The sequence below is a fragment of the Gallus gallus genome, chromosome 12 (assembly GCF_016699485.2).
Source record: "Gallus gallus isolate bGalGal1 chromosome 12, bGalGal1.mat.broiler.GRCg7b, whole genome shotgun sequence".
Classification (NCBI taxonomy): domain Eukaryota; kingdom Metazoa; phylum Chordata; class Aves; order Galliformes; family Phasianidae; genus Gallus; species Gallus gallus.
Window position 1 is genome coordinate 7,612,010 of NC_052543.1, and position 18,895 is coordinate 7,630,904.

At 36.4% G+C, this 18,895-nt stretch overlaps 1 protein-coding gene across 6 annotated transcripts in view; it reads left to right on the forward strand.

Annotated features, from left to right (window-relative positions):
• The window catches only part of CACNA2D3 (calcium voltage-gated channel auxiliary subunit alpha2delta 3), a 409,731-nt gene that overhangs the window by 109,358 nt on the left and 281,478 nt on the right, over window positions 1–18,895 (forward strand). The window lies entirely within an intron of this gene.

Here is an 18,895-nt window from a genome sequence, read left to right on the forward strand (position 1 = left end):
GTTCAAAATTATCATATTGATAACTTTCTGTTCAGCTCAAGCTCAACTATATTCCTCCAAAGTATTGTTTTAAGTTGGATTGTTGCGTTGATTCTCTTTGTCAGAACAGGGAAGTAAAATTAAAGACAAATTTCTTTCCTGGTAAAATACTATGCACAGTCTCTTTCTGACTTAGGAGACTATCAAGCAGATATCTGAATGACAACCTCCCAAAACAGGTTGGAGACAAACAGTTGGGGCTGCAGTTTCCCACGGTGTGTGTTTTTGGAGCTGTTAGAAGTTACACATACATGTAAATACACATATATGTACTTACAATGTTACACACGCATTTAAAGTTTAATTAAGACATTATACTATGCTTCTGCCTTGCTCATTTCATCAGACAGTTAAGCATAATGGTGGCAGTGTAAACTTTGTATCCAAATGTGATTTTAATTCACTTAGTAACATCCCTATTTATACCTGGGAGTGTTGTGCTGTTCTACCTACTAGCAGTGTACCATTTTATTACCATGTGAGGGTTTATGCGTCGCTACTTTGATGTTTGACTGTATAAGCGAGGAACTGAAATATATTGCTAGGTATGTCTGTGGAGATCTCTGGGATTCAGTGTCTCCTTTTGGAAATCCCTGCTGAGCGTCTGAAGAAGAGAGCAATATCACAACTTCAAAAACCTGAGGATTTAATTACCGTTTATATGGTCTGTTGCACATTTGTGTAATAAAATTGACCTTGCAAGTTTTATTGGTTTGTGGCTTAGTCCACATTCCTACTACTTAAAGATTCATGGGGAACATCTTACATATCTCTATTTAAAAATAATTTTCTGAACAGTCCGAACACTGTGGGGGTGGGGAAGAGGGGAGATTGTACTGAAGCAGCAGCATGTACAAAAAGTAAAGTTTAATTTAATGCTCAAGCTGACAATAAACTGATACTGTTTTATACTGCTATGCTTAGTCTTTCTATGTAACAGACCTAAAATTTTTCTCTTGACCTTCTCAGTCAGTTAAATCTATCTGGGAAAGGATATTAAAGACATTAAGCCTGGCCAACAGGACGTGGTTTGGAAAAGACTGTTTTCTTCAGCAAGTGGTGTAATATGTGCACTGGGAATGTGGCAGTCCCCATATGGAAGACTTACTGACAGTAGCATAATACTTTTTAAGCAGTATATACTGCCATACTGCTCCGAAGACTGCAAATTGTGCGATGTGGAAGCCTGTACCATATCCCTCCTCCATCTGTGCGGGAAAGGATTTGGTGCCAGACAGGTAGTAGTCTTTGCTGTGCTCTGCTACCCTTCATCTGCTTTCATAAGTCCCACTAGTAAAAGCACAATTATGCCACGGAAATTCAGTGAAATCAATGGAATTCCATATGGCATGAGGTTATTCACTTGTTTTCAGTACAACTAGCCCTTAAAGGAGGCTGGCTGTAATTGTGAGGTTATTTAGGTTCTTATAATCAGTGGGAAAGCTCTGTTAAAGTTTCTAATTTTAACGGATTGTGGAATTGAAAAAAAATTGAAAATTCCACAAGCCCCTTGAACATTTGTACAAGATACTTTGGCATACTAAATGTGTCTGTAATGTAACTGATTTCCAATATAGTACTTGAGGCTAAGGTTTTCAAATGCTTTTCTCCAGCATCAGATTGTTTCTGTGTAAATTGAATAGATATTTGTATTTTTATTATTGAAATTGGCACATCTTTTTTTGGAAAATTAACTCAAACTCAGACTAGCCAAATAGCCCTATAAAGAATTTGACTTCCTTTCCCTCTTGTTCTTGATGATTCGGTGGCAAGATTACTCGCACCTGGTGCTTTTGTTACCCCTCAGTGTTCTGATTGCCTCTTGAAGCTCTTCAGAATTCCATTCTTCTCCAAATGGCTCAGCTGTCCGGGTTGTTGTAGTTTGCTTTTGTGAATCTCAGCATCAAGAAGCTCAGTAAAATACTTTTTTGATCTTCCCGTAGTTGCATTTGTTTGGAAGATAAATATCTGCAATTTTGTGTCCATTCTTTAATGTGATTTCTGCATGTTTTGACATTCTCACAATTTAGTCTTGCGTTATTAGTACTATTGAAGTCTAACTTCTGTGCCACCCGGTGTATGCTCTGGCTTTTCATTCTTTCAAAAATTTCCTCTGGCCCTCCTTGTCACTTGTTTTGAATCTTCTTTTGCCCTTTGTATTTCTTACATCTTTTGGATCTCTCAGGGTATTTGGTATCACTATTTCCTGAAAACTCTATAGACTCTTCTAAAGCTGCAACCTCTTCTCTAATTATTCTCCTAGGAATTTTCTGTCTAAGTTGTCTGTAAAGGAGACAATTCTATTCTGAAATTTTAACTGTGGTTTACATTTTCCAGAAGGAATCTGAAGACTCATTTATTTTGTTCATTATTGTTGCAAGCCTTTTACCTTGCTCTGTCAAGGTCGTTGTCATGAGTTTGATTTCAGATATTTTTTTGTTCCCTTTGGTGATAAAGTATATGCTTAGCTTTGGTACTAGTGGGATTTCTTGGTACATGTGGACGTTTTTGGGCACCTCTTTAAGCCTGATGAAGCAATTCTAGCGAGTATGTAGCATAAGTCCTTATTGTTCCTCTGTCACCAGCGAATGGCAAGGAAATCCACTGACTGGGAAATCCATAAACTAGAAAATGCATTTTGTCCTCTCTCATTTTGACTCAGTCTCCTGCTGTTATGGTTACTTTGTTCCAGTGGCAATATACTGATGTGAAGGTCTTTCTGTTGGACTGTGCCAGTATAACTGTGCCAAATGATAGACATTAATAGCTGACATAAAATGGAGTAAAAACCATGTATTCCAAATTCCCAAATTATAACTTTTATTTCCAAGGTGAAAATATGGGAAATACTGGAATTAGGGTTGGCAGTAAATTATTTGCATGATGATACAATTGCTAGTTATTTAATCATTTTTCTGACCTCATACATAAAACAGGACCTACTTGTAGGTTAAATCAGTACTGTGGGTAAAAGAAAATTCTGTACATAAGAAAAATTCTTGTGTTCTCCTTCGCTGTATTTTTGAAGTGAGATTTCCATATACTACTTAGTTTTAGGTGTCAGACTATCATAGTGACCATCCAAAAAATATAGCTGTGTTTTCTCATATTTATGTGAAGGTACATTGCACTGTATGTAGCAGCTCTGGTGGTACATTTTTCTCAGGTTGCCTTCTGCTGAACCTTGTATTTTGTTCTTCAGCTTTTTGTGCTGAATATAAGTTTCTAAAATAATAAATAAAATTTTTACTAAAGCATTAATTCTTGTAAGAAAGCAGTCTTTGTTACAGACTATTGCCAAAAGGTGGCAGTCTTTGTCCCCAAAATTCTGTTCTGTTCAATTTCTAGAAAATGTTACATACAACAACCAGAATTTATTCCTACACTAAATAAGAAAAATTATTTGATTAATAGATAGAGGGGAAAAAAGCAACATATGTTTGAAAGTTTAAGGATACCATAGACGTAGTTACATTTTGTTTTGACAGAGGAATGTTAAATTACAAGTCTTGGGAGAGAGAACAGTGATGGGGAAGGAGTGCTTCATGAGTAGACTGCTAATGAGCATGAACTACTTATGTTTCAGATTCAGTGCTTTAAGTATTTTGGTTTTGGAGATGTTATTAGGATCTGGAATGTCAGATCAGTAGGTTGCTATGTTCATCAATCAGCACAAGGAGGTGCATAGAATGCACTAAGTAGACAAGCATTCATACTGCAATATTTGATTTTCTTCACATGTTCAGGTGGATCCCCACAAAGCGCAGATTATTTTCTTATAAAGAAAGATAAAGATAAATGATTGCCTTTGCTGAAGACCTGCAAAAATTTTAGATAGATATTTTGTTTTAAATATTAGTAGTTTTTTTTTTCCAGATTGGAGAGAATATCAGTAGAAATACTTTAATTTTAGGAAGTCTTCACATTTGTAATTATATTTAACTGCCTTTATTCATATGCATTTAGAAGGCTAAAATACTATGTTAAACCATTGACTAGAAAGTAACCAAGAATGAAACTACTTTTTACCGTAAGAAATAAAACTTGCAGCTTATTTTTAGGGAGAGCTGAGCTGAGGATGGTGCTGTTATGTTGACAACATTGGTGTGATAATCCCAGCTGTGGATGTGTGTCTGTCCCCCTCACTGGCTCCTCAATGCCCATGCTTTGAGCAAGGCCTGCATCGAACCCTGCTACTTCCAGTCCACCCCAGCAGCCCTGCTGTGAGGCAGTGACCATGCAGCAAAACTTGGACAAATTCTCCATGCTCAGATGGCATTATACTGGAGCCTCCTCACAGAGAGTCTGGTGCTGAAAAGATGCCAGCCTGCTCTCTGCTCAAGCAGGTTGCATGGAGAGGATGTATGTTTGAGTAGGGCTCTGTCAGACCCAAACAATTGCCTTTAATTAGGACAGGGGATATCTGAGCAGTCTAGAAAGCTTAGGGAAGTTAATAATAGCATGTCATGTATATAATATAAATATATAATATAAATGAGTTTATATAACTTGAGTTAGAAGAGAAGCAAGACATTTACGTACAAATTTAGCAATGTAACACTTCAACTTCAGTACCATGGTAGGCAAATTACTCATGAGCAAGTTGAAGGTCATACAGAATCATGGAAAGAAGAGTGGGAATTATGGTAAACTCACTGGTAAAAACTGTATTTTCTCTTGTAAATCTGTGTGTATTATGTAAGCTGCCAGTATAGATGTGCAGTATACATGTTTTTATATAAATTTTGATATAAATTTTATAGAGTGTATGTATGAGTAGTATTTGAAACTCTTAGTAAATAATATACAAGAAGTGTCTTGAAAATGACACTTCCTTTTGTTACGACTCCTTGTCAGTCTTCCAGAATGTAACAGATCTGTCAGGTTAAAAATAATTTTGGAAAAAAAAGCATTTAGAAAAACAATAATATTTGTAATATTTGGATTTATCAATTGTTAAATTTTTATATAGTTAATGATTTCTATAGTTAAAGATACAAAATTATGTTATACAGTGTTGCAAATGTACTATTCCTACACTTTCCACTTGGTTGCATCTGGTGGTAGTGCAGGTGCAGAAGAGGAACTGCAGGAGTGATTTTTTCATGTGATGGTCAGTGTTCAGTTAGTTGGGTTTGTGTAATCAAGTGATTGAATTGCATTATGTTCATCTGTTCTGGTTTTTTTTTGTACTTCTGAATTTAGAAAAAAAAATCCAGATACACGCTCTTATTTAACAGTACTTTGAATGAGGGATTGAAGCAAAGATTCCTATTTATCCTTTTCCATAAATAGGAAATGATTTTGTGGGAATGGTGAATAATTCTAAAGTTGAAAAACATGCAAGTCTGGAGAAAATTGGGGAAAAAAAGCACAAGATTTTCTGTAATGAAAACTTCTATGTGAAATGCTCTACAGGGGAAGTAAGACAGAGGGCTCTTTTCAAAATCTAATCTCTCATTACTTTTTATCAGTGATTATGATAAACTCCACGATGGATGGTTGAATGATGCAGCTCCTCATTTCAAGTGTTTGAGGTAGATGTGGTATAATTCAAGATTGCTACCCGTGTGACACATTGTAATGAGAGAATGAAGCAATTTTACCCAAGTAATGGAAGCAATGCTTTGCTTGTGGTTAGTTACCTGTGATATTCAGATGCTGGGAGACTAACAGGGATCTTACAAACAGACACAGTTTATCATACTGCAGGAAGTCAGGGCATCCCTAGAGTACTCGAGCAGTGTTGAACCTCCATGTGTTTTGTTGAAGACTTGTTTTAGAGAAGAACATGAACTATCATCTCTTTAAATTGAATTTTTCCAAAATGTTGGTCCAGTTTGAGTGGGGGAAAACCTGCATCTCATTTCTGCAGAACTACTTTCCCTTTCTAAATGAGGTGAAGTTGAACTTTTAGTCACTCTTTGAATATTTGCAAAGCGGTAAAAAAATGTGTTTAAACAGAGGTTGTTTGTTCATGCTTGAGCAGTCTGGTTCATACCTGAATAGTCAGATAATAAAGACATTGCTAGCGTGCAACTTGCAAACAGCTTTTTGACAAAAGCTTGCATTTCAAAGCTCTTTAAATGAATTTCTTGCATAGAAGGATAAGACACAATATAAACTATGGCTGTCTTGCATGTGTTGTTCTGAATGTAAAAAGGAAATATCTCCTCTTAGAGAAATTCTTTTATTGACAGTGGGTATTGAATCATATCAGAGTAAACTACTAAAATCAATATGAATTATGATTTTTTTAACAACTCAAAAAGCCTCTGCTGGGTGAGTAATTTTACCACAATGGAATTATCGTACTCATTTTTTACTCACTGCACTGATATCTATAATATTCAGGTAGTTCTTGCAGAGTACTTTGAAGATGGTGAAAATATCATTATTATACTGAATCTTCCTTCCAAGGCTTCTCGATCAATTTTTATTTCATATCTCCTAGTGATAGTTATAGTAGTACGCTGAGAAATTTTTCTGATGCAAGAAGTCATTGGTCTATATTTTCCTTCTTCTCTAATTTTAATTACTGTTTATTACTACTTACACAATTGATATGGTCTTTTATTGTTAATATGGATGGTCATGTATCAGAAACAGAAAAAAAAATTCCAACTGTCAAGAACTCATTCTGAAACATGGGAATGTTCTTTATCATTTGTTTATTTTTTTTTCCCCTGGGACCTATGACAAAAACCTAATTACTTAGCCAGACTTGAGTCATCTTTCTATCCCCATGTAGTGAAAACAGTGATTGTTTTGTTGTAGGAAATTCATTTAGTCTTCATGTCAATAGTGGCAGTTATTACAAATCACTTTTATATTAAATTTATTATTCTTCAATAGATGATTACTGCTAAAAGGTCATAAAAGAGTCTCTTTAAAAGGCCAATGTGCTGCAGAAGTCTTCAAGAGAGATTGCCCAACAGATTTCATAACCAATGGGTGAGAAATTTCACAATCTGGCTCTGCACAAATATTTATCACAAAATCCCTTCCAATGACATCAGTGGGGTTATGTGGAGGTGACATCTAAGGCTGGCCCTATGTGTTTGCCTAAGGCAGTCTCATTCCATCACCATACAAACCGTGAAGCGGAGGAAATGCAGCCTGTTCTCATACCTGGCTCTGACCAAATTATTGCCAGTGTGTGGTATAGATTTATTGCAGTGTACAGAATCAAGGTGTCCACAGCCTTCAAAGTGTAGATAGTTTTATGGAATAAGGATTTAACACGTGGGAAATATATCTCTGTATTGGAAAAAGAGTTAATTCAGTGTTTCCCCTCCTTTGTGTGTCTCATTTTTGTGGTTTAGACTGGAAAGACAGAAAAAAATAAGAAGTATGAGCACCTACGGGCCTTCAGGGCTTCTTGTTTTGTTGGGGAAAAAGGTGTTTTGTGCAGATTTCTCATGATCAGAGATCCTGGTCTAAGCTACTTGTAGCAACACTGATTTTGATATTTTTGTCTTTGTACGGAGTTTGAAGGTTGGAGCAGGGTTGCTGGTTGCAGATACGAGTGTAGCTGCCAGTTTGTGCTGGTGTGAAGCAGTCCTCAGCAATTGGGGGAAGCTTCCCCAGCAGCATCGGACAGTGGTGTGCTCATATAAATCAAATCAAATGGAAAATCAGTGTAATAATTTACTCACTACCTCTGCAAACATAAGGTATTTGTATTTGTCAGTTGGGTTACAGTCTTAGCTTGTCCTTTTGAATCTGCAGGTGTTAGCTATGTGAACATTCATTCTGCATCCCAAATGCACTTAAGAATATTTTGGATACTGAGGAAAAATAGAGAAAAATGGTCATGTTCTATGAGACTAGTTAGCTAGGTCACAGAGTAATCTAGAGACATGTCAGTGGAAATGAGGTGCTGTGTTGCATATTTTACTTCATTTTCCAAATAAAACTTTGCATTAATTAAATGATGAATGGCTGATAAAAACTAATTAAGACATGAAAGTATAGCAATCTTTTAGTTACTAGGAGAATACAAGTTACAAGATGTAATAAAAACAAAGAACCCGCTGGAATTGAATTCATTCCCTTTACAAAGTAAAGCAGATAAGGTTCTGACTCTGCAACTCAGCATTTCCTTTGGGTATGGAACTTTGCTAATGTTCATTTAATTACAAGTACAGTTTAATACAGTAAGAATGTAAGTTTAAATTGACTTTTATTACATGAAGAAGTACAGGCAGTTGGGGTACAATGTATTTCTCTGTGTGTGTGTGTAGAGATAATCTCTATATAAGCTTTATTTGAGGAAAATTGTGCCCTTATTTTTTTCTGGAACTTCAGCATTATTTCATAATTTCATATGAGAAAATCTTTCTTGGTCAAAATACCAATGTTGCCAAGTGTGTGGACATAAGATCTCAGGATTAATCAGCCAGATAAATTTGTGAATAGAGTGCTTCAGTGCAGCCCTTTTTCTTTTTCTTACCAAAGCTGGCAGAGTATACAAAATCATGAAAGACTAAATTATCTTCTAGTCTGAAGTTATGTTTGTAAGTAATACTAGAATCTTCATCAAGTCTTCAGAGTGATGAAGTGTGGTCTTTAGTCTCAAAAAAATACCTTGCTTTCAGGAGGTAAAAAAAAAAAAAAAAAAAAAAGCTTGGAATCTTATCTTTGCACTTCAGCTGTCTCCAGGAAAGAAAGTAGGCAAAACTGCATCCGTTTACTCTTTTTAGAATAGTTCTGATGTTCTTTTCATTAAGACTATAACACTCCCATGCTTGAGAACCGACTCTTGAAATTGGCAGGGATGTGGCCTTGATGCAAGGTTTTCTTTGAAAAATCTGTTCCAGCTGGATCAAGTTATCATACGGAAAATCTGCACATAAAGGCATATGGCCGTTAGAAAACCTATCAGAACAAAACTATCTGTAAGTAAAATCACTGAAAATTCTTTACACTGTGATTTTCAATACATAACTGAACATGAACATCATTGAGCAATTGCACCATTAGTCTGTCTTAGCTTGAATCAGCAGCAGACATTGGAAAAGAAGTCTTCACTGGCAGATTGTCAGTGTGTCCTTATGCCTACTAAGCACAGAAGAAAGATTAAGAAGGTTTAAGAGGAGAGATTTCTTATCTTGTCTGTCTCTGTGGTTTGAATGAGGGTACTAGAAAATGAGTCAGCAGCAACAGAAGTTTGTCTACGAGCTCAGGAGAGGCTGAGGACAAGGCAAACAGAGAATAATGAGATAGTTTAAGGAGATTCTAGAAACTGGATTGGAATACTCCGAGATTTAGAAATATGGTATGAGATACTCTAGGTGTGGCCAATGAGACTGTATACCCAGGAACAGGAAAAAATGGAAGTATATGTTGGCAGGGTTAGGAATGAGATATTGTTGGTGGCCTGGGAATTACTGGTCATGAAGAGAACGTTTGGTAGCATGGGAGCTAGAGCTGTTATGTTAAGTACTAGAAAAAGGTAGAGAATAGTATGAAAAACCTTAGTACTGGAGTTTGGGGAGAACACGTGAGCATACTGAGCTCAAGATTTAGAGGGAGGGATAGAAAAGAAATATGAGTATGTCTAGACTGTGATCAAGTATGAAAGGAAGAGAATTAAATCATGATTATGATTGAAGGCAGAAATGAGTACATTTCAGTATTGAAGTCTGCCAAGGAATCTGTGCCTGTATAACCTGAGATGTAACACTGAATTTCTAAGTCTGAGATGAATGATTACGTGGTGCAGTTCTGGTTTGTATAAAATGGATACCTGCTGCCATTGCTCTGTGTGGACTGCAAAGGTATCATTGTTCTAACCAAACAAAATCATATGGACAAAGTCATGCACTATCACATTATCACATCGATAATGATAGTATAGTATTCCTGGGATTGAAATACAGACAGTTCCATTCTGACACGTTCTGGTATTTATGAGTTTGGCTTTACATTCATAGCAGTGATTGAAGTTTCTAGCTTGATATTTTTGTTATAAAAGTATAGAACCATACCGATGCTAACATTTGATTTGTTTAACTTATCAAGTCAGTTGTTAGGAAAGGTGGAGTATTTGCTACAGTATCCTCACTGTATCTCAATATCAAACTAACTCTGTCTGTTGAAGATATCCCCACCATCTTACCCCATGAAATGTTTCTTTCTTCATTGCTCCCAAGTAATACTCTACTCACCTTAATATCTAGCATAGAGCATTTTCATCACCTATTCCACTTGCAGCAGGGAGTTGGGGAGATCTTACTAGAAAACTGTTTAAATTGATTTCTTTTTTAATTCTTTTCAAGTTTATTTTTAGTCTATTGGCAGTTGAAGTCCTGACCCTGTGGAAAGTCAGTAACAGTGCAGTTAACCTTGAGAAAGAGTGATATCTTCTGTTTTCAGAGCCTTAGTTTGAAAGTAAAGACAAGTCTCTGTGTCTTGTGATTGAATGCCGGGCTTGGGAATTGAAATAGGTCCTGCAGACTCTGAAACTGACCTTTGTTTTGAGTGATAAATCTTGTGGACTTTTTGTTGTGTCACAGAATCTGGTAGGAAACCAGAAGGAATATATATCATTGTTGATTTTGCTGAAGTGGACCACAGATCGCAAGCTGGACTTGAATTAACTTGAGGGAGGTGAACTTCAGTGCAGAGATGAGGAGAGAAGCAGAAGGAGGGAACGGAGCAAAACAGTTGGATTGACTTAGTGCTTCTACATAGGGCAGAAACACCTTAATGTGGTGCCTAGTCCTGGGGCTGCTATCAGCACAAAGTGTTACCTCAAGACTACTTCCCCTGTTTGATAAGCATGGGAATATTTCCATATTTCTTTAGCTCATTTATGTTGCACATATGGTGTGTGACTCACCTACCCTTAACTTCAGTCATAGAAAGTTAATCTAATATAGAAAAGAGTGAAGGGAAAAGCTCCAAAGTTCGTTCTTCCCAATATCTTACTGTAGAAGCTGGAATTTAGAATGGGATGAGCCACCCTTCAGAGTTTTGTGTCAACATATGGAGGGTGTTTAGATCTCTTGTGTAGAGAGATGCTTAACTTTGAAAGAGCTGAGGTTAAGTGAGATGAATCCACTAATAGAGTTTGGCCTTAAGTGAACTCAAATACAAACAAATATTCCAAATCTTCCTTCATTTCAGTGTCTAAAGGTGGACTATAAGAAGGAAGGGAGCAAACTCTTTAGAGGGGTCTGTTGTGATTAGACACAAGGGTATGTATATGGGTTCAAATTAAAAGAGGGGAAATTTAGATTGGATAGAAGGAAGAAGATTTTTACAATAAGGCACTGACACAGGTTGCCTGGAGAGTTGATGGATACATAGACCCTATAGACACTCAGGGTCAGGCTGGATGGGCTCTGAGCACCTAATGGAGCTGTAGGTGTCTCTGTGCATTGCAGTGGACTTGGACTAGATGGCCTCTAAATGTCCCTTCCAGCTCAAATGATTGTATGATTCTTTATCTGTAAAGCATCCAGCAGTGGTCCTAAAAGCTGTTGGAGTGAAAGGAGAGCTATTTTTGCTCAGGCGTGGTACAAGTCTTCACAGCACTCACATACAGAAAGGCTGGCACCATCCAGGTAGGAGCATGATGCTGAAGTCAGCAGAAGAGTGACCTGTGGTAGTTTAAATGTGTAAACTGGATTAACAGATTATATGTTTTAATTTAAGGATGTTGGTATAGGGGACAAGAATAAAAATCCTAATGATACTTGCAGGCTACTTTTGAGTATCGTACATGCAGAGATGCATATTTAAAGGCATGTGTGTGTATGCACACACAGACTAACTTAATTTTGTAAGGTGCTTGGCAAAGCAGCATTATGGGTAAAAAAATTTTATAATTATGTGGAAGGAAGCACTATGATACTTATAAATTATTAACTGAAAACAAGATGTTGCAAAGGGGGCTGCCATATTGTAAGTGGAATTAAAACATCAACAAAAAAAACTCTGCAAAGGTATTTCCAGAGATTGACCAAAGCATAGTCAAATAGATGGTGTGAAATGGTGAAGAATATTTAGGATATAGGAGAGAGGTGTCTGAAGTAACTGCTGCAGGGCAGTAAATAGCCCTGAAGCAGCTCCAAGTTGCATCTGCAGTTGAATTGATTACCTAATGACTGGGAGTTATGGAATTAAAAGAATAGAAGAAAGCCATATTAACAACATCATTCCTTTCTGCTCTATGTTAGACGTAATGTGATAGGAACAGATTTGGTAGTCTGTATATTTTGTTTGATATATTGGCTTTACACATCACAACACAGTACTAGACAAATGTTTTACCTCTTCATCTGTTGTCTTCCATGTCAATCTCAGATGCCAGAACTAAATATAGTCTTGACCTAGTAAAGTTACAAATGCATCTAATTACACTGTCCTAACCACTATTCTGGTATATGCAAAACTTATGTACTTTATCAGAACTAATCCATTTACAGTTTCATTGCTGTTTGTCCAGTTCTTTGTCAAGCTGAGCTCTTTGTTGCTTCTGTTGCTTCCAAACAAACAAATAAAAACCAGAAACAACAACAAAAAACTACCTCACTCCCTAGCATCAATCAACCTGAAAATCCTCCAGCCTTGAATGAATAAATGGGGATAATTTAAGTTATTTACAATAATTACATATTCTAAGCTTTTAACTTGTTTTTTCTTAATTTATAATTTGTGCTTTGATTGTGCATTGGTGCATCACTTACTGTGGCTGATCATTACCTAGTGAGTTGTTAGAACTGAAGTTGATAGCGTTAGAGCAGTCTTTTTTTTTTTTTTGGTATGACATTATTTGCTGCACTTTCTGAAGAGAAACTTTAATTTGCTCCACCTCCCTGCTCTAATTAATACAAGAAAAAACATTGTATGGCTGCTGTTGTTAGCCTGTTTAAAAACTCGTGTGTTTCTGTTGGTAACAAACGTTCCTTCAAGGTCAGAATCAGTCTCTGATTCCTACCCTGTATCACTAGTTATGGCAAGTGTATGCAATAAAACAGGGAGGCTGAGAGGTCTGTTTGCAGATTGGTGTTTTCGTCAACATGCTATATGCTGTTGTTTTTGTGCAAAGAAAATAGGGTTACTGATGAGCACCACCAAATGTTCTCTGACAGCTGCTTGGCCTTCTCCAATAAAAGAAACTATAAAAGAAGCCAATTTCAGAACTCTGGAGAGTTTGCAGCAGAATTACCACCCATGCCGAAATTCTCAGAATCACAGGGGTTGGAAGGGACCTCTGGAGATCATTGAGTCTAACCCCCCTGCTAAAGCGGGTTCCCTACAGCAGGTCACACAGGAAAGTGAGTTTTGAATATTTCCAGAGAAGGTGACTCTACTACCTCTGGGCAGCCTGTTCCAGTGCTGTGACACTCACAAAGAACAGATTGTCACATTCTGATTGAACTTCCTGTCTTCCAGTTTGTCCACATTGCCCCTTGTTCTGTCACTGGGCACCAATGGAAAAAGTCTGTCCTCACCTTCTTGATACCCACCCTTTAGATATTTCTTCAATAAGATCTCCTCTCAGTCTTCCCATCTTCAGGCTGAACAGTCCGAGACCTCTCAGCCTTTCCTCCTAAGAAAAATACTCTAGGTCTTGGAGTTATTACCTAAGCTAATAGGTAATAGGTTATCATGATAATAAATCTTGTTGTTTTCCAAAACATCCAAACCTTTTTCAGAAGTTATCAAAGTACCTGTATCTTCCCAGGTTTCCTGGAAAGAAAGTCCCTTTTCACTTCTGAAATGAACCCAAAATTGGGAATTCAGAAGAAGGTAACTGGGTAGTATTTAATGGTTTGGTAATCTATTACTGAATGTTCCCACATGAACAGCATAATCTTCTAATGAAGGAGCCAGTGAAGAAAATTGCTCTGATGATTGAAACACAAGTTCTAATTTCTCTCTGAGGACTGTACTCAACTGTTGAACTGCATTTTAAATAATTATCTAGCTGCACTTTAGGAAGTATTTTTGGCATGTTCACAGCTCAATTACTGTTAATTTTGATTGGAAATTTGATGTTCAAATCAATAATAAGATTATTAAAGTTACACTCAGTATTTCACCTGAAAAAGGGTAACTGTTAGTAGTTATCAGTGTTTTCCATTATAGAGGATTGCTGTTTTGGTGTTTTTTTTTTTGTTTTTTTTTTTTGGCTTGTTTGTTTGGTAACGGAGCAGAAGATTTCCTAGAAAATATGTAAGAATTAAGTTCTTGAAGAAAATGAGATTATTTTTCGTTTTACTGCCTTCTGCCTTTATTTACGAAGTGTGTTTGCATTTGATTGAGACATAAACCCTTGCTGCAATATTGTACAATGACTGAGAGACAAGGCTTTGAGCTTACATAAATTGCTGTTTTTTCCTACATACAGTTGTCTTTCGGCATGAACTTAGTTATGTTCTTAGAATGTTCTTGAGTTTAGGCTTTTTGCTGTGTTTTTTCTTTCCTTTTGTTTTTTAATAAGAAAAGCTTTCAATTACTTTTCACCTCCAAAACCTAAATCCATTGTGAGGAACTATGAGATTTCAGGGGAGGTTCAGGTTGGGTGTTAGGAAGAATTTCTTCCCAGAAGGAGTGGTCAGGCTGTCCATGGAGGTGTTTGAGGAAAGGATAGATGTGGTACTTGGAGACGTGGTTAATGAGCAATATTGGTGGTAGGTGGACAGTTGTACTAGATGATCTTAAAGGTCTTTTTCAACCTTAATGATTCTATGTTTTGTGTAGATGGTGAATATCAAACAGATGTGTTGCCATGAGGAAAAGATATATATATATATATATATATATATATATATATATATATATATATTTTACTTTGTCCCATGTCTCAAAACAGGGCCAAAATCAGTGGCCCTGGTATGAAGTTTCCTGCCCTGGAATTCTTGCAGACTTTGGATTCTTCATTGTGCATCACGTTGTGGAGGTAACAGCTCTAGATGGCATGATTTGCATAACATACTGAAGGTGTTGTTAAGGCACAGTCTATTGAATTTGGAAGAACGTCCTGGTAGAAGGTGTTTGATGTGATTTAACAGGCAGAAATAATGCTGTGCTGCTTGGTTACTTTTTAGCAGTGAGGCAAGGACTGAACAAAGGAGCATCTACCATTGAGTGGGTTGATCTTTTGTATTCTGTTGCTTCGTAGTATTGTGTTTAAATATCATAATATAGCATTTTTTACTGTTTTGAAGTGAGTTTTCTATCTTAATGTTATGGAATTTAAACCATTAATGCTATGGACTAAAATAGTATCAATACCAAAATGGAATTAGGTAGGAGTATGGTAGAGCAGTCTTCTGTTCCCCTTTGAAATTTGTGGCAGTTTGATTTGGAGGAGAAAGCAATTTTTACCTGCATTTCTGGCTTTGTGTGGGGCAAGTGGTTTACCTTAGAGAAAGAGAAAGGAATCAGTCAAATAGAAATGTTTCTTCTGGTTTTGATAGCCAAAGAGAGAAAGGAACATAATGTCAGGCAGTTTTTATGGATAAGTTTAGTGCTCAGGAGTTTAAGAAAGGTACCCTGTGCTCTATTTTCTTTTTTTTCTAAAAATCGTAATTTTCCTTTCTCCATGTATTTTCACCTTTTTCTTCTCTGCTCCACTTTACCCCAATTTCTGTTGACTTCTATTTTTTTCCCTACATATTCTGTCTCATTCACCTTTGTCAAGCAAACAATCATGTTCAGAGATAGCCAGGGGAATCTTTTTTAATGTTGTTGAGGAAAAGCTGTCTTTTTTTTCTCAACCAGCTCTACATTATTTGTGATACAAGTAGCACTAAAAATATCTAGCTTTGGCTTTGGAATTTGGTGATTGTTTTGTTATTTTCTTTGGAGTGCGATATTTGTTCCATTCTCTAGTTCATGCTCTGTTCTTGTATGATGCATTTTGAAGTCCTAGATAAGTGAGTTCATCTTTCTGAAATGTATGTATTTGGAAACTATAGGCATCAGTTCCTTAATGCATTGGTGCTTCAGATAAACTGTGCCATACAGTGTGAAAACTGCTCTATAAGTATTATATGATGCCTTCGACTTGCATGTGCATGCACATGCGAACACCTTCCACATATGTAGCTAGATACTCTTAAAATATATTCCCTTATATTGTATAACTACAACAATATTTGGTGTTAATTTGGTGTTCACAATTCATTTCATGTAATCTTACATAGATAACTCACAATTCCCTTCAGGATAACCACAGCTTGGTGAGCATTTATTCACTCTCACACTGATTTTTAGGGCATGTTTACTTTAATAAAAATATATAGGCGTTTGTATTGAGTGTCATTATAAACTGTTAAGTTAAAATCGCTAATCATGCAAAATGTTGAGCAGTCTTTGCTAAATAACTGTTCAGTCATGAAAATGCTCTAAAAGGTTATCATTGGCCCTAGAATAAGAATGTTGCAGTGCTATTTATATCGATTTTATTGCCCCCTCAGATTTCTCACGGTCTCCTTTGTGATGGTGCTGTGATTTTAATTGCAAAGGTTGCTTTAAATGACTACTACATAGAAAGTGCAACATATGCTTGCTGTCTATATTCAATGTATGAAAATATAAGTTTTCTTGTTACCTTTGTAAGGGTGAAGCTTGTAGTGTGCATGTATGTTTGTGTCTGTCTGTCCAAGGAGATGAGTCTGTAGACAGCATTTTTATTTGCTCTGTTTCATATGGAGAATGTTGTATTGAAAGAGTGCTGAGATGTATGTAACTTTTTTTCAAAACAACAAATACAACAACTAAGATTTAAATGAAGAATCAATAGAGTATCAAGTGGTACTTTTCATTCCTGTGCTTCCCTCCTAACCAGCTGTTTTGGTGTTACTCATCTTATGCTTCTCTAGCAGTTTCTTACATGTGCTTATAAATTCTAGTTTATATTTATTTCACTGTGGCAAAGATGTAATTGAAACACATTGGGATCGATTCAAACTATGTATGAAGCTATGAATTATTTTTCTAGCCCACTAGGTAATGAGATCTCATGAAATACTATCATACTTTTTCTCTTGTTAAGTGTGTGTTTCAGCACAGAAAAAGAAACATCCCTTCTTCCTCTGCATTCATTTCTGTGTTAAGATTTTTTTGGCCTTTATTTCACTTTTTACATCTGCTGCATTTAGAAAATACTCATCAGTGTATTACATGTGCATAGAGTAGTAATGCAACTCTTGGTCTTCTATAAAGTGATGCGTACCTCTGGTAATGCACTGGAGTATTTATTTTACATAAAATGCCTTCCTTGTAATTAAGAAATGAAGACTAAATTTGTTAAATATCATCATCAGATCACTGCCATGCTAAAGATGGGCTTCTGAGGTCAATGAAATGTGTAAGCCTCAGTGCTCCAAATGATCTTTGAGGTCTCTTCCAATCCAAGCCATTCTATGATTCTGTTAAAAAAAAAAAAAAAAATAGTTTGGACTACTACTTTTCAAATTAAAAATAATAAATGCAAAAAAAAAAAAAAGTGGGTCAAATTAATATTTGACTTTTTTTCATGTTACAGGGTGAGATTTTACTGTTAGTCGTACAGCATAGGAGCAGTTGGAACACTTCCATGGAAGCTGATGTTTTATTTGCAGTACTGTGTCATGGCTTCCCCTCATGTACTGTTGTGTTCCGTTGTTATGTGTTGTGTTCTGCCTGTGAGAAGGTGAGCCGGTGGGCTTCTCAGTTTGATTCTGGTTTGAATTTGTTGGCATTGGAACTGCTTCAACTCTATTCTTGTTTAGGCTAAAAGAGTTTAGTAAGAGCATCTGGACTCATATGGGACAGGACTTATAAAGGTGAAAGCAGTCAAAGGAGAGCTATTCACTGTGGGCTTTGTCTTTTATCTCTTGCTCTTCTGTGTCAACCTGGGCATCACTAGGGTTACAATTTTCCATCTTCTCTTGGGACATATAACACTGCATAAGGTAAAAGGTGGGAAAACCCCTCTGGGCAGAACACAGTTTGCAAGCTGTGCGATGAGACCCAGATGGGGAAGGCAAGGCTATGACTTGTGCTGCATGCAAAATTAACCAACAGGGCTCTGCTTTATACTTTCACTTTGTGTTGTAGAATTATTTATTCTGAATTGGCAACTGGAGATATTTTTCTTACTTTTCATTATAGTTTAAATTGTATGGCAATTGATATGAATTCTGACTGCATTCTGATTTATATCCAAAGACTTCATAAAAGTGTGTGCATGAAACAGGAAGCAGAAGGGTGCACAGCTGTCCTCAAAGTGCCATGAACAGCAGCATCGAGCTCACTTGCCTTGTGATTAAAAATACATATATATGAAAATAAATGTTCATACTGGTATCTGATGCGTCAAAGAAAATAAAAATGATGGATTGGAATATTCTGTGGCAGATCACACTTTGATTAATGTTGGGCTGTACACGGATGAATTTTCAGTTAACTGAAATAAAAAGTAGGAAGACTTGGGGTTAAAATACTAAAAGAAACCCTGGGTAGAAGCAAAACCCTGCAGAAAACCCCTGTATGAATTAGTTTTCAAGTAGCTATGTTCTAATGCAATCCTTATTTTGTCCTTCGAATAAAAGTAGTACGGAACACAGTAGAGAGTTCTGAGTATTAGGAGGAAAAACACAACTAAATTACTGTCATTCAGTAAACATTACATCCATAGTAGAAAATCCTTGTTGTGATTATACACCATGTTAAAGTAGTATGTACAGCACTTGAAATATACTAAGTGGATCAACCTCATCTCTATTTTTCTATTCTTCCATCTTTGTGTTATTTAAAAAATATTTTTTATTTCAGCTGCTTGCAATCAAGTACAGTATTAAGAAGTATCTCCCATTTACTTTTTAGATTTGAGAAGGGCTCCTGCGTGCAG